Genomic DNA, 11,343 nt, shown 5'->3' on the forward strand with positions numbered 1-11,343 from the left:
GATTTAGTGCAATGTCTTGTCTCTGTCCCTTTATTAGTATCGATGCAGTATTTCATGGCGATGTTTGTTTTTTCTGGCTGACACAGTTTATTACCAAATATTTGCCTAAGCTTCAGAGTCTGGTAAGTTAGACCGTGGCACCAGAGCTTAATGGAGTAATGCAGACAGTAGCTGCAGATGGGGCAAGGCAGTTTGCCTCGACATTGTGTGAAAGGATGGTCTGGAGTGGACACTGAGCCACAGAAACAGCCCGCTGCTCGCTGCTAACTACCTTGCCATGCTCCTCTAGCTGGCCTTTATTTTACCTCTACATGTTGGGTTTTTTTTTTATTTAGCTAATAACTTGCGATCCCGATGCCTGTCTTATTTCCTTGAATTTCTTCTGCTTTGTCCAGAACTCTGGTGATGCGAGCTGACACAGATCACTGTTTGGCAGATGGTGCTCCTCCAGGAAGAAGTGCAAAGGATGCTTCTGAGGTGGGCTTACGAACCAGGTTTCCTGGCTGGTGTCCTTTCCATCAGATCCAAGTGGTCCAGTCTCAGCAGCTGTGGGGCAGTGTGGGGACGAGGAGTGGACCACCACTGCTTGCTTCCTCTAGAGAGATTTCTCTCTCTCTGCTAGAGCCCAGAAAACTGTAAAGTATCTTTAAGCGGCAGCTCGGAGCTTGCACTGTTTCCTTTGTAGTGTAGAACAGCGAAGCAGGGAGCATTGGGTAGCACGAGCAAGTCTTCAATTTGAGCACTGCTGCTTAAGAACATAACTGGGTGTTTTTAATCATGACTCAGAGCTGAGCTCATTCTGAAAATCTTTAAAGGGGGAGGAAGGGAAGAGTTCAGTGGGCTTGTGGATCTTTCATTTTTTCTGGTGATTAATAAGTATAAAACATGCAGCAACTCGGTAGGGAGTATTGTTTCCCCCTTGGTAGCTGAATCCACAGAGGGACCTATTAAGTGCCTTCTCTTTCTACTTTCTGTCTCTTATTTTACAGTAAACAACTATATTTCCTAAGTCCATTTCCTCCTTTTTTTTTCCTCCCTGTGAACTAAAGTACAGGAATGCATAGCACACCAATTCTGGGGAGAATAATGATACGACTCTAATATTAAAGATTGATGCATACTATTATTTTTTCTTTGTACCAGAACAACAACAACAAAGCTTTAATGTAGAAAGAGATGGATATAGAAGTAAATACCTTATTTGCAGAGAATCCTGTATGAAAAAATCAGACTGAAATGTAGTGAGCCAAATCTTCATGTACAGTGAAGTCGGTAATAAGTGTATCAGGACAGTGATGAGAGGACCCTGGGCTTGTCTAGCTGTGTTTGAGTGGAGCAGCAAGCCTGTCATCAGGCTTGAACTCCCAGTTTGTAGTTCTGCCGAGTTCCCTGTTTCTGTGGGAAGACTTTAATGGGCACAATAACCAGCAGAAGTTTGGAAATGTTGGGGGTAGCCATTCTGCAGTGACAGAAGATGCTTTCAGGAAGATGCACTGTCCCTTCCCGATGCCTGGGGTGACCCTCTGGGGAGGGACAGGAGGGCTGCTACACAGCTGTGACAGACAGAGGGGACTGTATGTCCTCCTTCCGTCTGGTGACCTGGACTGTGGTGCTGAGGGACATGGGTTAGTGGTGGGCTTGGTAGTGTTAGGTTAATGGTTGGACTCGATGAACTTAAAGGTCCTTTCCAGCCAAAATGATTCTGTGATTCTGTGATTCTCACGGCCCTGTCCTTTAGCAGCCGGTTCTTGTGTTGCTTCTTCAAGGACCGCTTGCTCCTTTCGCGTGCCAGCCTCCATCTGCTCCCGTTATCCCCTGCTCTGCCCTCTGGGCTTCCATCGCATCGCCTTGGTTTTGCTGACACTCCAGCCGGGTCTCTTAGACACTCTGCAGCAGCCTTTTCCTGCCTCGAGCTCACGGAGCTCCTGTAATGACGGGTGTGGTGAGGAATCGTAAGCTCTTTTGAACCAGCAGCGATGTGTGGTGGTGGGCACCCATCTCTGGCCTGTGCTGATGGCTTGTTCTCGCTGGCTTTATTTCTGTCTTTATTTCACTTAGGGAGCTGCTGGTCGTGTTTGCATTGCTTGCAGTCTTTGGGGCTGTCCTCCCCGGCTGAGCATGAATCATCTCTCTAAGCATCTCCCAACAGTACGCAACAGCAGGATTTCTCTCTTGCCTGAAGCTCTCCCTGCTGCTGCTGTAAACAGCCTGAGACGTGGCCTTCCCAAGCTCCCAGAGACGCTGGAGAGAGCTGCAGGGATGGAGTAACAGCTGCTGAAACTCAACTCCTCTTGATGAACGAGGGCTAATGCCTGAAAGACAAGTACAATGAGAGCAGGGAACATTAAAGCTGAATTAGCAGACCTGGTGATGTAAGGCTGAGGCAACCAAAAAGGATTTTCAGAAGGTATGAAGGCAAAATGGGATGGGATACCTTATAGTTCAACTGTGCGGGGTGAAACACGTTGACTCAGGCTTTTGCCCAAATTTGACATCACAGTGAGTGAACTCTGCATCCAGTGAGCCCTGGGCTGCTGTCCTGTGAAACTCTTCTCACCCCCAGGAAGTTCTCTTTCCACAGCCCCTTTGAATAGCCCAGCAGACCTATGCTTGCTTTGGGAGCTAATGGTTAAGATCAACAAAGAGAAGCTGTCCCAACTGGAAGAGCTGCTCTGCACTTTGTAATGTTAATGCAGGGCTTTCGTCCTGTGGGCAGCTGTGTTTTAGAAATGCAGAAGGATTACATGAAAGGTCCAGGACAATCCATTTTCTCACTGCTTAGCTGAGGAGGTCAGAGTGGGAGCCAAAAGGGTCCTTCATCTTTTTTATTGTGTCCTCCTTTTTTTTTTCCCCTGAGGGGAGCCCAGATGCCTGGAGCAGGAAAGATTAATATATTTTTTTTTTAATGCTTATTTTAAGATGAAGGGCTGCGATGGACAGTGTGACTCCAGCTATCAGAAAGGATGGGACTGGGCCTCTTATTGGCGTAGCTGCTGTTTGAAATGGCACTTCCCTTGTATGCTTTTACTTTTATACCAATCCAAGTATGTTGGATGATGTTTACATTAGCAGGTCTGCAGGGGGAAGGAGGGGAAGGAAGGGAGAGCAGGCTGAGCTGGGGGAAAGGAGGGTTACAAAAGGGGAACAGGAGAGCTTGGGGGTACGGGGAGGTCAGTGAAAGCAGCTGAAGCAAGGACCCTTCGAAACAGCAGGCTCTCCCCATCCCTGTGTTTCTTCCTGTCTCTTCCTGTAATCTGCATGTTTTCTTAGTCACTGGCCCTGTTCTTCCCAACATCACTGGCAGAATTGCAGGAAAAAAAGTGTCTCTCTCTGCTGTGAATTGGTGATAACCATATCACATAAACTTCTTTTTCCCACACGTGGCCAGTTTGTCTGCCTCACCTGGAGGAGAGGATGGCAGGGACTGCATGCAAACCCTGTGTGCTACCAGTTCCCAGCTGGAGGGGTTTTTTGAGGTACAAACTTCTGCTGCCTGCTGATGGTGCTGAGTATTAGGAAGCAATTAGTATTGTACATACTAAAGCCAGACAGATTGTGTGAGGGAGGAAGTCAATTTGCTAATGGCATTAGCACTTGGAAAGGAGGAGGCAATAACAGAATGGTGAGGCATGGGCAGCTGTTTAAATTGCTGTTAGCTACTGAAGCTTATCGAAATTGAATAATTAGATTGCCTTAACTGCTGGAACTTGAATGGCAGCGAAGAGGAAAACAAACCCCATATGCTTCTTTTGCACCGAGATGGGGCTGTCTGACTCCTGCATCCTCTGCACGTTGATGGTGTTAATTCTTTCACTCGTTCCTGCAGGTGCCGGCAGCAGTGCAGCGATCTGCCGGGGTGCATGAACCAGAGCAGCTCTTGTGTTCTTGTTCCCCCCTTCCCATTCACTGCTTCTCACGTGCTGCTTCTCCTCTCCCTTTCGCTCATTTATTCTGTATCTTGTTTACTGCAGGCATTCCCTAAGCTTCACACAGGATAAGGGAAATAACTAGAAATGCGGTAATTTTCTTTAATGACCTTTGGTTTTGTAAACCATCTTTCCCAGTCAGGTATTTCAGAGCAGGTATTTCAGGCTTTTTTTTTTTTCCCAGGAAACTGCAGCTTTTCGGCAGTCATTTCTGCCATAGAATACTGCATAAATACATTCATTTGTTGCCTGTCTCTGGTGGTGCCAGCTTAGACTCATGAAACTCATGTACAAAGCAGCATATTTTGCTAAAGCATGCTGAGTGCTCTGGGTTTAGTTTGTTTTAGGCTGCATCATTTTAGGCTGAGTACAGAAAAGCAAATTCACTTTTGCAGCACTAATCCTAAGCAGGAGTGTTTTAGTTAACTCTACATTAGTGTATACTGAGTCAGGTGTAGACCATACATAGACAAAGTTTTTTGTGCTTAGTTCTGATGATAGTTAATTTAATGCCATGATTTAATTTAATGAGAACCTTTAGACCAGAATTATTTAGCAGCGTATAAAATAACACCGCCCTTTGCTTTGACTGTTCTGAGATTTCTTCTTCTTACCAAAAATTTTGTCTTTGGCCTCGATGTGAGTGAATAAATCAATGTTATTGAATATTTAGTGAGTGCCAATAAGGGACAAATTATTTTTAGGCAGTAAAATAAGGTTTTAGGAGTTTTCAAGCGTTACATGCTGAGTTCCTTTGAAAATCTGGCTTTCATGGGAGATAGTAAACCCCCAAAATCATGAGACAGAAGCAAATAATAGGAGGATGTGAATAAACCCAACTGTAACACAGATTTGTCCAAAGCTTTTCAGATGCTGTCCCTCCGTGTCACCTGCCCCTGAACACCTGAAACCTGGGTAGGAGCCTTTGCTGGAGACACACTGACAGTCCTGGATAAACTGTTTTTAGTTCTTAAACGCAGCTGAGCTCTGGGGGGGTTACAGTGCTCTGCGGGACCGATGGGCACAAGCGATGCCTCGCAGCATCCTTCATCCCCCCTCTCTCCACAGGGCTGTGCTTGCGTTTCCAGTGGGACCTGCCGGTTTGTCGGCGAAGCTGCGTTTGTCTCCTTGATTTATCTCATGTGCAGCGGCGTTTAATGATGGCTCTTGAGAAAGCAGGAGTGCCCTTGCGGGGATGAACTGGGGAGGGATTCATCTCAGTCTTGGCCGTTCCCTGCTGGTTTCTTTAATGATGCTGCCCTCACTTTTACAAAGCCCCATGGCAGCGTAAATCCCTGAGCTAATTAGGGCCCCCTTGACGAGCAGCTCTGCAGAGCATGGGGCAGAGGGGCAGGAGCCTGCCCAGGCTCTGAGCACAGCTGAGCCCAGCCTCTTGGGGCCCTTTGCGACCGGCACCCCGAGGGCAGGAGCTGGGCAGTGTTATATGGCAACCAAAGACACTTGTCCCCTCAACCTCTGCGTGGCTGTGGCTTCTGGGAGGGGAAGGAGCCGCTGCTCTGTGTGTGACTGTGGTGCAGGCTGGCTCCCTGCTCTGCCTGCTCACTGCTGCACCATCCCCGCTGCTCCCCGGTCAGTGCTTCCCTCCGTCCATCCCTCCGTCCTTCCCGCTGGTCTCAGGGGCTCAGAGAGGGTCTTGGGGGCACACCTGGCTGCAGCCAGTGCCTGAATCCCACTGTGCACCCCACGGTGAAGCACTGTGTTTCATTTAGGGGCTACGTGAAAGTGAATGCGTCCAGGATGGGCTGAGGGAAAGAGTTTGGGTGAGAGTCCCCACGACCTGGCACTGCTGAGCCCAATTTCTCATCTCTCCACCCTCCAGCGTGACTGCATCTGGCTTCAGCTTAGCTCCAGTGGAGACCCGCAGGCCTGTTCCACGTACCGTTACTCTAGCTGATCTCTTGACATCCTTCCCAAAGGTAGAAGGAAGCCAGTGGATTTTTTAAGGCCAGAAGAAATGACTGTGATGAATTAATGTGACATAACATAGATGAGGTGATTTCATGCAGCGCTTCCTGCAATGAAGGAAATTATTCTCCATATCGTAAGTGAACCTTTGCAAGCCTGCTAGCTTGTGGCTGATCTAGTGGATATCTTTCCTGGAAGACTTCCAGCCTTGGTTTAAAGGCTGTGATTGATGAGGAAGCTTTTTGGCAAGCTATTCCAACAAGCAGTTACCCTTTCTGCTAATAGGGTGCATGAAATTTTTGACTTTCAGTTTTCTAGCATTCCTTCCTACCCATTGGAACACCAGCCAGAGGGGGCATCTCTAACCAGACCCTCAACGCCCGCAGTTCCTTGCTCCATGGACAGTCTCTCCTCTTTTGGTTAGTTATCACTGTCATGGGATAGAATTCGAGTTTACTATATCTTAATTGACTTAACTTTTGCTGAGGGGTCTCACTGGGGCTCCTTGTTTGTATTAGTATGAGCAATTGGCAATCAGGAAAAATACAGTCCTGGGCCTGGGGAACTCCTGAGCAAGCAAGGTACTAATTGCAGTTAAAGCTGGACAGAACTCCAGACTCCAGTAGTTGTCTAAAGTCTCTGAAGATCTTTATTTATGAACTGCGTGCTACTGTAGCCAATAAATAACCATAATTACAGTAAGTACAGTATGCTTATAATGTTTCCCATTTGGTTTTCTTAAAAAAATAGCATACAACAAAGTTGCTGAGAAGAAAACTGCCCTGTTTGTGTGTAGTGAAGCTGGATTAAAATATTCACAGCAGAGGGTTTGTGTGGATGGGGGATGATAGTTTTGCAGGTTGAGAGCAGATGGGATTTAGACCCCCCAGGCATTAGCCAAATGTGATGCCTGCCTTATCCAACTGATGCCCTGGGCAAAGATACGAGTGTCTCCCACTCAGGGCACAACACTTCATCTGTCCTGCTGCAAATGTGAGCTGTTCCCCATTCAAACTCATATAGCTGAGTGCTGGATTTATTTAGCCCAGACAACCTAAAACCAGGAGTGCAATCTTCAGTCTGCAAGTTCAGTAGTATCAGGTAGAAGATTATTTTATGTTAGATATGAATAAATCAGAACTGTAAAGCTCCTCTCATTCGGGAGCCTCAAAACATTTCATCCTTGTTGCATACTCCTTACAGCACCCTTGTCAGGTTGGGTTTTACTACTGATGAGTAAGGTGGACCCTGTGAAATGAGATGACTTTCCTTAGCAAGCCATTACAGCGCTGAGAACAAAAACCAGGGCACTTTACTCATCCCTGTGAGTTAATCTCTAAAGCAAATGCTCAGAGCAATTAAATGTTGGGGATTCTTAATGAGACAGGAAATTGATTTGCAACTTAATGCAATAGTGGAAAGCCAGTAAACTCTGTTAAGATGTTTAAGTTTTCTCACAGCTCTGAACACCTTTTAACCCTTGTACTGCATTTTAGGAAGCTCTAACTGGCTTCACAGAAGGTTTCTGCCATATCTTTTTCTCACGTTTGTGTCTCTGGCGAGGCTTTAGATGTGGGTTTTTTATAGTTTTGATAAAGTTTAACTAGGTACGAATGCTGCCTTGGCTGCACTTGCGTATGCAAATCCTTTTCTGTGGGTCACCTAACCCCCTGATAAATAAAGTGGCAGAACAGACTGCCTATGACAAGGCAGTCTTTGTCTTAACGTGGCTTGTGTCTACGTGCAAAAGCTGGGCTGTCTTGTCTGGAGTGGGGTTTAGCCTGTCACTGTCTGGGCCTGAACGTGGCCTCTCTCATCTACCAGTGTTGCAAGTGGAAAATCTCTTCTGTCCCCCCTCCTCCCCCACGTGTCCTGTCCTTCACCTGAGGTGGTTCCCTGTGCTTACCTGTAGTGTTTCATAACGTGCCACTCTCTTTCTGCTCTGCAGCTTTGGAGTATCAACAAATTCCCTCAAATTTAAAAAAAATCTGTGGGGGAGACACTGTGTGTTTTTCAGAGTTTCTTTATGCTGATGCTCAGGAAACGTTGATGTCAGCTGAGCTGTGGCTGACCCAGTTAGGTGAGGACGAGATAGCAGAGAGTGCACGGGTACAAGGACAGGTTTGCCACCAAGGACTCGGCCAGTGACTGCTCAGCCTTGCTGAAGCCTGTGCTGCCACGGGTCCGCTGCGCTTGGTGCCCGAGCTGGGTAGTTTGGGTCAGCTCTGATACCCTCGGTGAGCTGCAGTCATGCCTTGGGCAGCAGTGTGAATGCCCAGGTACGCTCAAACTGCAAAGAACTTGCAAATACACAATGACCTGCTTGTGCCTCACTTTTCAGGAAGGGAAACTGAGGCAGCGAGTGGTGAAATAATTGCTTGGAGCCGTAGATGGAGTCAGTGTCGGAGCTGGGATTAGAGCAAGTGGTTGTAAGGCCATTGTGGTTATCACTGGGTCATACCCCTTTGCTTCTATGTTTAATCCTTAAAACATTGCAAGAGCTCAGCAGTGTTTTGATTTAAAATGCGTACTGATTAACCTGTCTGTAGTGATGATTTACCTTTTCAAAAAAGAGGCGTAGCTTGAATTCAGATTGAAGACATTTAACTTTCAAGGGGACTTACTTGTCACTTGAAGGCTTTAGAAAATACTCTCCTATCCATTTTACAAATTAGGATATATCCAGCCCGTTTGCAATGCAGAGCAGCACTAACTGGAACATGTGTAATCCAACTCATGTGGTTTTTCACTTCTTATATAAAATGTGCCTGTGATCTAGTTTAATGAAGAAATGTATGGAAAATATATTAACCTTCCCAGGGAAATGTTGGAGGTGGCTGCTATTTAAAACCCAGTGTCACAGCAGCATTTAAATACCATTTTAACCATGCGATCAAGCGTCTTGCTTTCCAACGCTCTAAAGTTCAAGAAAACAGAGAGAGCCACTAGTCTTGCCAGACCCAGTTGGAAGCATCTGTTGAGACCCAAGTTTCTGTAAGAGACGTTGCACAGCCTGCATGGTCAGAGCTAGACGGATGCCAAACCTCAGCCCTTGAATTTCACAGGCGTTCCTTGCTTTGCTGGGCTCCCTTCTGAGAGTTCATCCAACACGTGGTCCCTCGACGCACATTATTCTGCCCTGGAGGTGCCTCGTGAAGGGAATTAGCTGTGCCCATGGGCACGCAGGCGTAGGAGCCCCTTGGGAGAGCCGTCTGCGTTTAACCTCGCTGCTTTTGTGTGGTCCTCTGCTGAACGGGGCCTGCGCTTCTGCAGGGCTGCGGTGGGCATCACCCAGCAGTGCTCTGAAGCTCCGTAGGTCCACTTAGTTTATGCCTCCTAAATATTATCATTATGGCTACTGCTAGTTCTGCATATCGATGGGTAACTGTTGCCCAAGCCCTAATTTGCTTTGCTTGTGAGCTAACACTGAATTCCTAATTTTCTTTTCATCCCATCTTTTGTGGGAGAAGGTTGGAGGCCCAGCAAGGTGGAGGTAATAACAAAAATGCTGAATTAACAACATAAAATATTTTGCCAAAGCTTCCAAACATCAATAAAAATATTTTTAAATCTTCAAGAACATAAATCATACAAAAATAGAATTTATATTTAGCTGTTGTCCTTCTGAAAGAAGTGTTTCAACCTGCTAGAGGGACCAAGGGGGTAATTCCTGGAGAGCTGCAGAGGGACACGGAGGAAGCTCAGGACAGGCTCTGGGGTGACGGTTCCCTGCCTTTGCTGCCTGCCTCAGTTTGCCGTGTGTCAGTGGGAGCTGTTGGCTTCTTTTTTCCACTTTATCCCAGGTGTTATTCGTAATGGAGACAGTGAGGTACCTTTCTTTTTGCTGCAGCTGTGCTCAGATGTTTAGACTCTTTCATTAAGTTTATTTTTCTGTTTCTTAAAACGCTTCTCTTGTTTGCTAAACACGTAGGAGCCCTTCCTCCTCAGCCCGGAGCCTTGCTGTTTGCATCACACGTGTGCACCTGCTGCTGCATTGACCTTCTTGCTTCCAGGGTAGGCCAGATGCTAAAAAAAATGTGGTAGGATACTAGGGATATACACAACAGGCGTAACTGCGGGAGGCCAGGGATTTATGCATGTAATCTCTCAAATGCTCACCAAGGACTGGGACACGGTAGTTTTAAAGTGATTAGCAAGGGCAAGGAACTGGCATCTAGTGTAGAAACTGCATGTCAGTGCCTTGCCATTGCACAGTCCTGCAAGTGTCAGGTGATTCTGGAGCTGGGACTGCTCAGGCCAGCGGTGTTGTCCGCTGGGAAGAGGAAGGTACAAGCAGGTAAAGGTCCCTAAAAGCGCACGTGGGATCTAACCAGCACGGAATGTAAATCATCTTCTCATTAACTTTGGTCAGTTGCTTTACCAGGAGAGAGAGAGATTTTAACGTGCAACATCTACTCCCAACCATTTCAGTTAATGGTGCATCTCAGCATCCCTGTGCTGCTTTGGGGTATCAGCTCTCCCGTTTCCATTAGCTGTATGAGCCTTGGACCTGATGGCCAGACTGACTTTTTGGTTGGATCTCAATCTTGCAGTCCCAAGTTGAGACTGGAATTTCGGCTGAACGGAACCGTTTGTGTAGGGTGATGAATCTGATTGAGTCCAGATTTTCCTTGTTCCCCCAGTGGTGGCTTCCTTGAGTCTCCAGTTCTTGGTTAAATGATGTAATATTCCTTTTTCTTCCTCCTTTAAGACCCTCTCTCTATTGAAATTGGATGTTGACATCTCCATTATTAGGCAGAACTGTCTCTCCAAATTAGTGGATGCTAGAAAAGTATCTCCTACTTTCTTACCCCTTCTCCTCCCCAAACAAAAAGGAAAGAAGCAAACAGTGTAACAAAAACACCCCAAAAGCACGTGGGATATGGATAACATTGAACATTGCACCTCACAGCATGACAGTTGATACAAACAATAGGCTGGGGTTGCAAGTTAACACCAGTGTCGTAAAAAAGCTTTTCACAATCTGAAATCTGTGTTCACCCATCTTCAGGATGGGGCAGAGATCAATCTCTCTTGTGGCTTTATCTCCTTGGGCTGGTTGCTGCAGAATTTGGCTCATATTAATGAGGGGGGAAAAAAAAATCCTGTCCAATACTTTGTTAGAGATGGCTGTGACTGGGATTGGTATGGAACACGCTGATCACTGTGAAATCCTCAGTCCCCATCCTCCCCTTACCCCCCCCCAAAATTCACTGTACATATTTAAAACAAAAAAGAAGTCAAGTTTAGCAGTCTGGTTATTTTAGTACATGGCTTCATAAGGCAGAAAACCTACTGGTTACAGTGTGTGGGGCAGTTGGCTGTCAGAATTCATGTATAGTTCTTCTTCGTTTACTTGTTTCTTTAAAAAAATTTTAATTGGTTAAAGACCCATGTCTCGTATGAAAGCTTATATTCTTCCAAAACAACAAGAAAAGCTGTTTCTTCCTCCCTTAAAACAATGTTGTCAAATCCTTTCTCTGTAATGCTG

Source organism: Nyctibius grandis, chromosome 27 (assembly GCF_013368605.1).
Source record: "Nyctibius grandis isolate bNycGra1 chromosome 27, bNycGra1.pri, whole genome shotgun sequence".
Taxonomy (NCBI): domain Eukaryota; kingdom Metazoa; phylum Chordata; class Aves; order Nyctibiiformes; family Nyctibiidae; genus Nyctibius; species Nyctibius grandis.